This window comes from Megascapheus bottae, chromosome 11 (genome assembly GCF_031878675.1).
Source record: "Megascapheus bottae isolate mThoBot1 chromosome 11, mThoBot2.hap1, whole genome shotgun sequence".
Taxonomy (NCBI): Eukaryota; Metazoa; Chordata; class Mammalia; order Rodentia; family Geomyidae; genus Megascapheus; species Megascapheus bottae.
Window position 1 is genome coordinate 44,803,610 of NC_143519.1, and position 11,794 is coordinate 44,815,403.

An 11,794-nucleotide genomic window follows, 5' to 3' on the forward strand; every position below is an offset into this window, starting at 1 on the left:
CTCCTACTCGTCTTTCAAAATCCAGCTCAAATACCTCCTACTCTTGTCTTTTCATCCTCCTTCCAGATTCCACAGCTTCAGCACCTGAAGTTAGTTAAGAACTTCTGCTACAGTTTCTTCCTTGACTTCAAGCTCACTACATAGTCTTGCATTGCCAGGGAATGTCCATCTTCTCTACTTGTCTACCATCTTCCTTCTTACTATTATAAACTCTTTGAAATAGGAGTCTCTGTATTTATCAGAGTAACCGACATGTGGCTAGACCATACTCATTTGTGTGAATTGTAGTAGTTGATTGACCAGAGTAGTTGTTTAGTGAATAGAGGTCTACATTACTGAGAAACTGAAATACGTTTCTTTTAGTTGATAGAAACTTTGGTGAAACATGTTTGAGGGGGATAAAAACAGAATCTCAAAGTTTCAGTCATCAAATATGTTTTGAGTGCTCATTACCTATTTTTTTTTTTTTTAGACATCATCCTTTGAGCATCTTGGGAGAGCAAGATATTACACTTCTGCTCGTTTGGGGATTCTGAGGCTGGAGCCAAGGACTTCAGGAATGCTAAACAAATATCGTCACAGAGCTACAACCCTAGTCCAGAGCCACTCTTCGTGTGTGTGTGCATATGTACATGTTCATGTTCACCAGTACTGGGTCTTGAATTCAGGGCATGGATGTTATCCCTTAGCTTTTTCACGCAAAGATGGCTCCCAACCACTTGAGCCACAGCTACACTTCTAGCTTTTGAATGGCTAATTGAAGATAAGTCTCATGGACTTTCTTGTCTGGGCTAGCTTTAAACTGCAATCCTCAGATCTCAGCCCTCTTAAGTAGCTAAAACATAAAGAAATAATGGAAGATTTAAGATGGAATGGAAAATAAAGTGATTCTGGTCACTCCAGGGAATTTAGAATTAATTTCAAGTCAGGTCTTAGGCTGGGTGCCAGTGCCTCATGCCTGTAATCCTAGGTACTTAGAAGGCTGAGATCTGACGATTGCGGTTCAAAGCCAGTCCATTCACAAATGTTTGAGAGACTCTTATCTCCAATTAATCACCAGAAAAGTGCAAATGGCACTGTGGCTCAAGTGGTAGAGCGCTGGGCTTGAGCTGAAGAGCTTAGTGACAGAGCTCAAGCCCTACAGCTGACAAAACGAGAGTCAGGTCTCAATCGATAAAAGTTACAACATTCTCTTGTTCTCTCCCCTTGTTCACTGTGCTTCTCCCTTTTCAGGATCAATCTAGGTTAGCCAAAGAGGTCCCAATTCCTTTCAGCTGAATTATCTTTGCAAAGAAATTCTCTCAAGGCTCCTTAGGAATGCAAGTTTTACAAGCCACCACTAAATTCTTGACATTGGGAAAACCAATTTAAAACGGGTTTAAGTTACTTTTCTATGGACTTGATTATAATTTCTTCTCAGAATGAAAACAGCTGAGAGAACAGACATAGACACCTTTTCTTCTCTATTCCTTCTCTTAGGTTGGTCAAGAGTAAGAGAAAAACAAGCCAGAGCACCTTAAGCCAAATTGTGTATTGGCTAAGGAAAGAAGTTCAAGTCACTATAACATTGCTTACCTGGTAAGATAATGCACAGTCAGGAATCTGCCTGCTAATCTCAAAAGGTAATTTTTTTATTAAAGAATTTATTAACATTGATTTTTATAGCATATTTCAAATGACATGTTTAACAAACAAGTACTCAAGAAAGGAATCTCTATATATAATCACTGGCACTTAGATTTTAGAACATAATTAACATTAGGCTGAGGGTTTGTATGTCATAGATACATATTAATTTATTAAATAAAACATTGTATCTATAGAGTCATAGGTTTTTATGTCTCTGTAGTTGTGTTTATATTTCCAGTACCATGTCCATAGCATTGATGCAAATATTGAGTCCTTGCTCTTGTACTGTTTGGATCTAATAGCCACATATTAAGGATACCATGTGCCTTTTGTTCCTTTGGTCTTGACTTGTCTCACTCAACATGATTCTCTCTAGATTCATCCACTTCCCTGCAAATGCCATTATTTTATCTTGTCTGTTGGCTATGTAGAATTCCGTTTTGTGTGTGTGTGTCTGTCTGTCTGTCTATATGTGTATGTGTGTGTGTATATATATATATATATATATATCTCACATTTTTTGTATCCATTCATCTGCAGTAGGGCATCTAGATTGTTTCCATTGCCTAGCTATTGTGAATAGTGCAGAGATGAACATAGCTGAGCAGGTGTCCTTATCATATCCTGGGTTATGATGTTCAGGATAAATGACCAGGAGTGGTATGGTGGGATCGTAGGGAAGGTCTGTTTTCAGTTCTTTAAGAAACCTCCACACTGCTTTCCAGAGTGGCTGAACTAAAAACAAGATAATTTTAAGAATCATCGTGATTGGTTGGGAATTTTTCAGATGGAATCATGACAATGACAGACTACATTTTATTACATCTTCATTTTCCTTTAACATACTACAGTAAACATGTCACAATTATTTTCAGTCATCAAACTTCTGTGACAACTTCTGCTTTGATAGATGGGATAAATAATCTGAGCAAAATGAAGGGGAACGTAATGAGAGAAAACATAATAGAGACTTAGGGAGAAACTGTCAAAAATTTTTCCATACCAGGGGATTATGGGTTCACACCCATAATCTAAGCTACTTAGGAAGCTGAGATCTTAGGATCACCATTCAAAATCAGCCTGAGCAAGAAAATCCATGAGGCTCTCCAGTTAAACACCAGAAAACTGGAAGTGGAGCTATGGCTCAAAGTGATAGAGTACTAGCACTGGGAGAAAGAGCTCAGGGACAATGACCTGGCATGAGTTCAAGCTTTGTGACCAACACAAAAAAATTTCCTCATATATATCCAAGATGTCTTTGAATCAGGGTGATCCTCTGTAAGGGGAGGGAATGGAGGTAGCAAGACTATTTCCTGATGGGGAATAACTTACCAGTGTGGACATTACAGGTGAAATCGTGTGGGACAGATTAGATGACACTATGAGGCAAACAGAATGGAAAACAAGAACTCTCATAGTCATAGTTCCTTAAAAAAAATTAAGTTTATAGCTGGATGTGGCGGCTCATGCCTGTAATCCTAGCTAATCAAGAGGCTGAGATCTTATAGAGGTTTAAAGCCAGCCAGAGCTGAAAACTCTTGTCTCTAGTTAACCACTAGAAAAATGGGAAGTGGGGCTGTGGCTCAAAAGGGTCAGGTGGCCCTGAGCTGAAAAGCTCAGGGACAGTGCACAGGCCCAGAGTCCAAGCCCCATGACCCCCAAAAAAAAAAAAAAGGTTATGAAAATGAAAAAGGAGGACAGGGACTGTCATAGGTAAAATGAGACTAACGAAATGTGATCATCAACAGTAAGGAATTTGCAGTCAAGATGTGGGTCTCACAGCTGTGGAAAGAACGATAGCCGTGATTGTGGGACAGTCTCATACTGTAGTGCAGTTGAGACAAAGTCTTTGCTGGGCTGATTGAGTTTATTTTTCTTATTATTACACTTACCCAATGTTTCCTTACACTCGTAATACTCAAAACCCTTTAGCCTGCCAAAATATGGGGAATTTTTCACACATTTTACAGTTTCCCAAAGGACACTGAGAGTCCCACATCTCAATACCCATCTGACACCCCCAGTCTATAGTAAAAGTCAGATCCCACAGAGGAAGAGCTGGCCTCCACTTGAGGTGTGACCTAAAGATTTCATGGAGCTTCATGAAATGCCAACAGCTATAACTGGGGGTTCCCATGACCCCTTTTATTGGTTGATGATTTGCTAGAACGATAGAGAATTCCAACAAACATTTTCTTAGTTTACCTGTTTATTGTCTTATAAACATCAAGTATTATTATAAACATCAATTATTTGTACAAGCATTTCCTTTTAACATTTCCACATGACTCAGTTCAAAGTTTCTTATTTCTCAGAAATAAAACTGAAATACAATACAGAGGCTGTTACCTTTGTGATTACATCGGTGTAAAAGGACATTCTGCAATTTGTCAGGGATCTAAAACACCCAATTAGACTTTTATCCAGTGCTATAAATTTTGAGTTTGTACTTTGTTGTAAGCAAAACCATAGTTTCATGGTATCTGTGAAACATTCAAATTTCTGAAAAACAAAAGTAAATGCTGACACTGTAAAGTAGAAGGAAACCTGCAAAAAAAAGAAGAGGAAGAGGAAAACCTACAAAAAAAAGAGGCGGAAGAGGGAAAGAGGGAAGAAGAAATGAGGAAGGGGATGAGGAGGAGAGAAAAAAAAAGGATAGTCAAAATGTAACTCATGGCTGGTTATGATGGAGTATAATTGTGATCTTAGCATCCAACAGGCCAAGGTGAAAAGAATACTGAGAGTTTTAAGGCCAGCCTGAGCTACATAACAAGTTCACTTCTTAAACACTTCTTAAACTCACTCTCTCTCCCTCTCCCTCTCCCCCTCTCCCGTCTCTCTGTCTCTGTCTCTGTCTCTGTCTCTCTCTCTCTCTCTCTCTCTCTCTCTCTCTCTCTCTCTCTCTCTCTCTCTCTCTCTCACACACACACACACATACACACACGCACGCACACGAATGACCATAAAAGATAATCTGTGGAGAACCATAGCAATTTACATAGACTGAATAATAAGGTGATATTTGGGAATTGCTGTTATTGAGACTGTCCTTATTTGTGAGAAATGCACACCAAGTATATAAGGACACAATCCACAGATGTTTGTCAGTGGTTCAGAAAAAGTAATACTGTACACATCTATTCCAGAAAGAGAGCATGTGTGGCTACATACTTGTAACTGTTAGATCTGTATGACATGTTTTCCTTTAAATGCTAAAGTATATACTATGATAAAAGGATGAGATGTTACCTTATAACTCAAGGACACTGCAGTGACTCATTTACTCTAAAAGACCTTTAGAATGCCCACAACATGTGGGCTAAGATCTAAAGCCCTTGGTGTACATTGGTGAATCAAATAGTCTATCTCTTTTGTGAGTGCTACTCTGAAGTCCTCAATCTCTCCTTTTAGACTGAATGATTTGGGGCCAGGAGTTTGGCCTAGTGGTAGAGTGCTTGCCTAGCATGCACGAAGACCAGGGTTCGATTCCTCAGTACCACATACATAGAAAAAAGCTGGAAGTGGTGCTGAGGCTTAAGTGGTAGAGCTCTAGCCTTGAGAAAGTCCAAGGACAGTGCTCAGGCCCTGAGCTCAAGCCCAGGACTGGCAAAAAAAAAAAAAAAAAGGACTGAATTATTTGTTCTCTGGGTTGATAGAAAGCCTGTTCGAAGACAGCCTTTTCCAGAGATTGTCTTGGCTAAGAAAAACCGCTCTCTACCTATAACCATGTCCCCTGAAGGACAGTCTGCAACAAATAGAATCTAATTTCTTTGCTTCAACAAGGAATAACTCTGCAGTCATCCCGGCTTCAGAATTCCCCCTGGAATTGGCTGGGGTCTGGTGTTCCTAGCGTAATCCCCTTGTCTTCCTGCCTAAACTTTCTTCCATATATTCCTCCACAAGACCCAAGATTGAAGAGCGTTAACTAGGCAGAATGATCCAGCCCCTTCATATCAGACAGCCTTTTCCTCAGCCACACCTATGCACAGAATGGATTCATGGACAGTGAAGACACTATAGAAAAAAAGACAGATTACTTGTGAGCCTGAGCACCTGATCTGCCACACAACAATGCTAATCTGATACTTCTATGACCAAGCAATCAACCTTCCACCCACAGAAACCATTGCTAAAATCCAACACTGCTCTCTCAAGCAGTCCTATAATGGCGAATTTAAGCGTATGGGATTTTCCCTGTAGTATAAAGGCAGCCATTATTTTTTTGTTGTTTTTGCCAGTCCTGGGGCTTGAATTTAGGGCCTTGGCACTGTCCTTGGACACTTTTGCTCAAGGCTAGAGCTCTGCCACTTGAGCCACAGCACCACTTCTGGCTTTTTCTGAGAATGTGGTAATGAGGAATCGAACCTAAGACTCCATGCATGCTCAGTGAGCACTCTACCACTAGGCTATGCTCCCAGCTCAGCCATTCATTTTAACAGGAGTATGAAGGTATCCTGCTTATGGTTTTGCCTTTCCTGCCTTCCAGGGGCTCAGTCAATGTGACTGACCAAGATTTAATGTTGTATTTAATCTGCCCACACAGCATTCTACATGTTACTGCATGAGAACAAGAAACTCACTCAATAGTAAAGGAGATGATGTAGTGGGCAGATGACCAAGGAATCCACTAGACCTGGCCTGCCACATGACACTGCATCCAAAGCTATTGGTTTCACAAGCAGTGGAACAGCCTGCTGAAAGCATGGCTGCAGGGGCAGCTTGAAGACAATACCCTGTACATACAAAGCAGTTACTGTAGTATACAGTAATGCCCCAAGCCATTCCCAGTTGCATGGTATATCCCCAAGAGGAGAATACTAGAGAGTGGGATCCTGATGTGAAAACAGCAGTCCTCTAGTCATCAATCCCAGTGACCACTTGAGGAATTTGTGTCCTCATCTTCACAACTGTGGGCAATAGACTCGAAGGCCTCAGTTTCTAGGAGTTTCAAGAGCCTGAAGCACATCCCTAGATAAATCATGTTGGAGGTGCTATCAATCGTTAGAAGAAAGAAGATGAGTATCTATTGCAGCAGGGATCATAGTTCATCCTACTACCTTCCATCCACAGAAGCAGTCTTTCAGGTCTAAACTAGCTGCAGCCAAAACCCAACTGAAGTAAAAATCCAACTGCTAGCACAAGCTGTGAACTGTGAGCTCCTCTTTTGGGAGAAGAGCAGCAGTGGACAGCTAAGGAGAATGGCCTCAGTGAAAGTCAAGTTCTAGGCAGCAGGGATCCACTGATTAAACCCAGTCCTGCAATCTTCCATTTCACAGGTGTCAGAACACTTCCTAATATACATCCTGTGCTGATCTCCCTATCATAGATGGCTGGCTTTCCAGCATCTTGTCTGTGACCATCTCTCCCCTTTCTATTACAGGCAGGAGGAGAAGGCAACCAACAAGAAAAATACATTTGTGATCTGTACTCGGGAAGAAGTGAACAAGATAGATGGCAGTGATAACAAACAACTGGGAGGTGTACTTGGAAAGGAGGTGATTTTAAACCAAGAATAATAGGCTGGACTGAAGTCAGCCAGGTAAAGAACAGGAGGAAGTGTGTGTTCCAGAAAGCAAAGCACCTGAAAGCAAAGCTATTCTCCCAAGAGCACATCATATTTGAGTGCCACTCAGCCTTCTAAAGGACCTTATTCTCATGTAATAGGACACACTTAAGGGATTATAACGAGAATAAAAGGTGAGGATTGACCTTTGAAAACTTTTTTCTGGATCCAGAGTGGAGAACCAAGGGAAATAGGAGGAAACAGGAGAAAATCATGAAGGAGGTTATTGCAGAATCAAGAAAGATTCCCTGTTCCCCACAACGTTAACCCCTTTCCTCCAAGTACAATTCCATGCCCTGACAGGCACAGACACTTCTGTCTGGGCCTCTTCTCTACATTCCACTGTGCTCCACACCAGAGTCTAGACCAAACACCTGCAGAACCACTAAGTACTCAATGATTTATTTGTGAATATACAGCATTTAGCAATAAAGTTTCTGCAAGTATATGGGTGAAGCCTATTACAGACCAGAATTGAAAAGGAAGAGGAGCAAAGAAACAAGGACCAGGTATAACAATCGCTCATACCTGGCCAAGTTCCATTGTGAAACACCTGGATACTAAGAATTAAAAACATATATTTTCCAGGATAGGAAGTAGCTTATTTTTAACTTAGAAATATTTAGGCATTTAGTATAGAAACACTATTTGAAGTTTTGGTCTGAGTCTCACTAGACAGTCTGAATGAACCTTACCCACAAAGAAACAATCCATAGACTACTAGATGCCAAGGGATAACAGAATGTCTTCAAAATGAAAACACCTGTTGATGTATTCTCTGTCCATTGAAATATGTTGAAATGGGAAAATACAAAGATATTTTCAAACTAAGAATTTCTCGCTCAGACCTTGACTGACAGAAATGGAGAATGCAGTTTAGATGTAGAAGAAAAATAATCCAGAAGGAAAGACAGGATGAAAGATAAAACAATGTGCAAGAAACAGGCATGTTGGTAAATCTAACACACACACACCAGTTTTTAGAGGATAAGCCTAAGAACTAGAATACTACATAGAACAAAATTAAAGATAAAAGACAAGATTCACGGGCCAGGAGTTTAGCCTAGAGGTACAGTGCTTGCCTAGCATGCACAAAGACCTAGATTTGATTCCTTGGTACCAAATACATAGAAAAAAAATCCAGAAATGGTGCTGTGGCTCAAGTGGTAGAGCTCTAGCCTTGAGAAAAGTCCAAGGACCATTTTCAGGCCCTGAGTTCAAGGCCCAGGAATGGCCAAAAAAAAAAGACAAGATTCACTTAAGATGTTCTTGATCCTTATGTGATTAACATCATTAAATTAAAGTTTTCAGTTACAACTCTTAATATTTTAACAAAAACACTGAAGCAAGTAGGTGGATTCCCCGAGAGTCTTGGAGGTGCATCTCAGGAACACTCGCCCCGGGGCTCCACCGCATGAGTTCCCGTCATGAACCAAAAGAAGCTGCAGAAGTTGACAGACACCTTAACTAAAAACAACAAGCACTTTAACAAATTTGAGGTGAAGAGACTCATAAAGCTTTTCAATACCTTGGTGGGGGAATCCACGGAGCGGCCAGGTTCAGCTGCTGGACTCGATCGAAATGCATTTCGGAACATCCTGCATACAACATTTGGAATGACGGGTGATATGATCATGGATAGAGTATTTCGAGGTTTTGATAAAGATAATGATGGCTCCATAAATGTATCAGAATGGGTTCATAGATTATCATTGTTCCTTCGAGGACCATTAGAAGAAAAGATGAAATATTGCTTTGAAGTGTTTGATTTGAATGGTGATGGCTTCATTTCAAAAGAGGAAATGTTTCACATGTTGAAGAACAGCCTTCTCAAACAACCATCTGAGGAAGACCCTGATGAGGGAATTAAAGATTTGGTTGAAATAACACTTAAGAAAATGGAGCCCGACCACGATGGGAAGCTGTCTTTTGCAGACTATGAGAAAGCTGTTCAAGAAGAGAATCTTTTGCTGGAAGCCTTTGGACCTTGCCTGCCTGACCCAAAGAGCCACGTGGAATTTGAAGTCCAAGTATTCAAAGATTCAAATGAATTCCAAGATGGGACTTCCTAAATAAGTTTGTTTTGGGGTGCCAAGTAACACAGGATACAAGAGGAGTCTTGGTAGATATTGGTTTGGCAAAATAAAGGTAGCATGGCTGGGAAAACTTACCACCACAGGAACCACCAGTTGAAGCACGAATCTATCATCAAATCTCTGGATCCACTAAAATAATGTACAGATGATAAAAATCACCAATCATGATAAACTCAGGTTTTATGCCAGAAAATAGTGGGGTATATATTGAAAATCATTAAAACTGTGTCCTTCACCACAGTTATTAAGATGATATGAAAAGAACAATAATGCTGGCATTTTTTTCATTGAAGCATCTTTTCCTAAGGCATTGGAAGAAATAGAGATGGAAGATACATAGAACCGATTTCAATTTGATTCCCATTAATGTGGAGGCCTTTGCCTTATCAATAGAGGGCAAGGACTTTATCTATATACATCTTTATATCTGTTGTGGTAGCTGTCCTCTGCAATGGATAGATGCTCAATAAATAGTGCAGTCTGGGAAGTAATCTGCATATGCAAACAAATTTATTAACCAAAAAGTGGTATATGCAAGGGGAGATCCCAGTGGTGAAATTCCTTTTTAATAAAATAAATACAAGGGATTTGGTATTTGAGGTGTTAGGAGGCAAATAAGGTCCAGGGGGGATGGGATAGATAATTGAAGTAAGGAAGCATGAGTGAATGCAGTCATGATGTCAATGTGCATATGTGAAAATGGAACAGAGAAAACTTGAGGGGATGGGTGGACTCAGGAGATATGGAGGAGAATGATACAAGGGGTGACACTGATAAAGATGCATTGTACTCATAAACTGACATGTTGAATGCAAACCCTTTGTGTCACTACTTCATGGCAATAAAATTATCATGTTAAAAAAAAACACTGAAGCAACACTACCAAAACTGAAAAGTTAAGATTTAAGTCAAAAGAAAGTAAAATTATAAAATGTCCTCATAAATATGGAAATCAAGCTCTAAGTTATCCTTTTAAAACTCCTCTAGCCAGGGCTGAGAGCTTGGCTCAAGTGATAGTACATCCGCATAGCAATTTTAAGACCCTGAGTTCAAACCACAGTACTACCAAAAAAAACCAAAAAACAAAAAACAGACAAAAATCTCTACTTATTGATGAAGGAAACAGAACTGTTTCTCTTCATTCTTATAAAACTCATAGAGACACTTCGATGTTAGGGGAAATCTAACATCTTAGGAGCCTTCCAGTGAATAAATCAGTCAATTTATAACAGCTATTTGAAAAGAACTCTGTTTTCTGTGAGCAATATAGTACAAAGCAAATAAATCACAATCCTGTTCACCAGAGAGATTATATTCTGATTAGGGAAAATCAAGTTCTATAAACCTACCTGACACTAAAAAAGCTAGGGCAGAATATAGTAAATAGTTAAAGACTGATATAAATACCATGGCTTCATAGAGGTAGGATCTCTTCCAACTAGGATATTTTAGAAGGCTTTGACTGAACTCCAAGTTATGGTTATGAATAGTTCATATTTTCTACTATACATAATTTTATTTCTATACTTTATGGTTAAAAAAAGTACCAGTTGTCATGTCTATAATCCTAGCTACTCAGGAGGTTAAGAGCAGGAGGACTGCAATTTGAAGCCAGCCTAGGTAGGAAAGCCCATGAAGCTCCATTTCCAAAATAAGCAGCAACAAAACTAGTATGGCTCAATTGGCAGAGCTCCAGGACAGCAAGCAAGTTCAAGAACTTGAGTTCAAACCCTGCTACTAGCCAAAAAAAAAAATCTAAATCATACATGCTGTAGAACAATCATTCTGCTGCTTGTGTTTTAAGTTCAGATTTTTAGATTTTAGCATTCCTAATAGATACAAAGCCACGACTCAGTGACCAAGGATCCTTCCATTTTTGTGGTCTCATCATCTTTATACAATTTTTTTTTTGCCAGTCTTTGGGCTTTCTTCAAGGGTAGCGCTCTACTACTTGAGCCACAGCACCACTTCCAACTTTTCTATGTATATGGTACCGAGGAATCAAACCCCAATCTTCATGCATACTAGGCAAGCACTCTACCAGTAGACCAAGCTCCCAGTCCCCTCACCATCTTTAACAATGGGTTTCTGGGTCTTTATAGAGGATCAAAATGAGGTGTTTGTGAGAGAAACCTAGAAGTAGTATGTGCTTTGCCTCTCATCTTCCACTGGCCAGAATGCAGGCCCATGAACACATAAGCAGATGGAGATTGAATAATGGCTGGGCCATTATTCCAAGGAGAAAGGAATGGTTTGGTGAACATTTAGCCCTTGCCACAAACATTTTTCCTTCATTTTATCCTAAGTAACAGAGTAAGATATACTATAATTGATACCATTACACCGATAAAGAAACATTGATAAACTTAAATACTATATCTAATATCTCAGAGATTAAAACAATGGCAGAACTCAGACTCAATCTTAGGTAGACTAACTCCCAGAGACTACATTCTTTTTTTTGTTGGTCATGGGGATTGGACTCTGGGCCTGGGCACTGTCCCTG

General features: G+C 39.8%; 1 long non-coding RNA gene and 1 pseudogene across 1 annotated transcript; both read left to right on the forward strand.

Annotated features, from left to right (window-relative positions):
• The first annotated feature begins 478 nt into the window (after window positions 1-478).
• Window positions 479-7,493, forward strand: LOC150056992 (uncharacterized). Its single transcript, XR_016537026.1, has 3 exons — window positions 479-614; window positions 1,480-1,622; window positions 7,010-7,493. It is a non-coding gene; the product is annotated as an uncharacterized LOC150056992 (long non-coding RNA).
• An 838-nt stretch (window positions 7,494-8,331) lies between these two features.
• LOC150056993 (calaxin pseudogene) lies at window positions 8,332-10,734 on the forward strand (annotated as a pseudogene).
• Window positions 10,735-11,794: the final 1,060 nt, after the last annotated feature.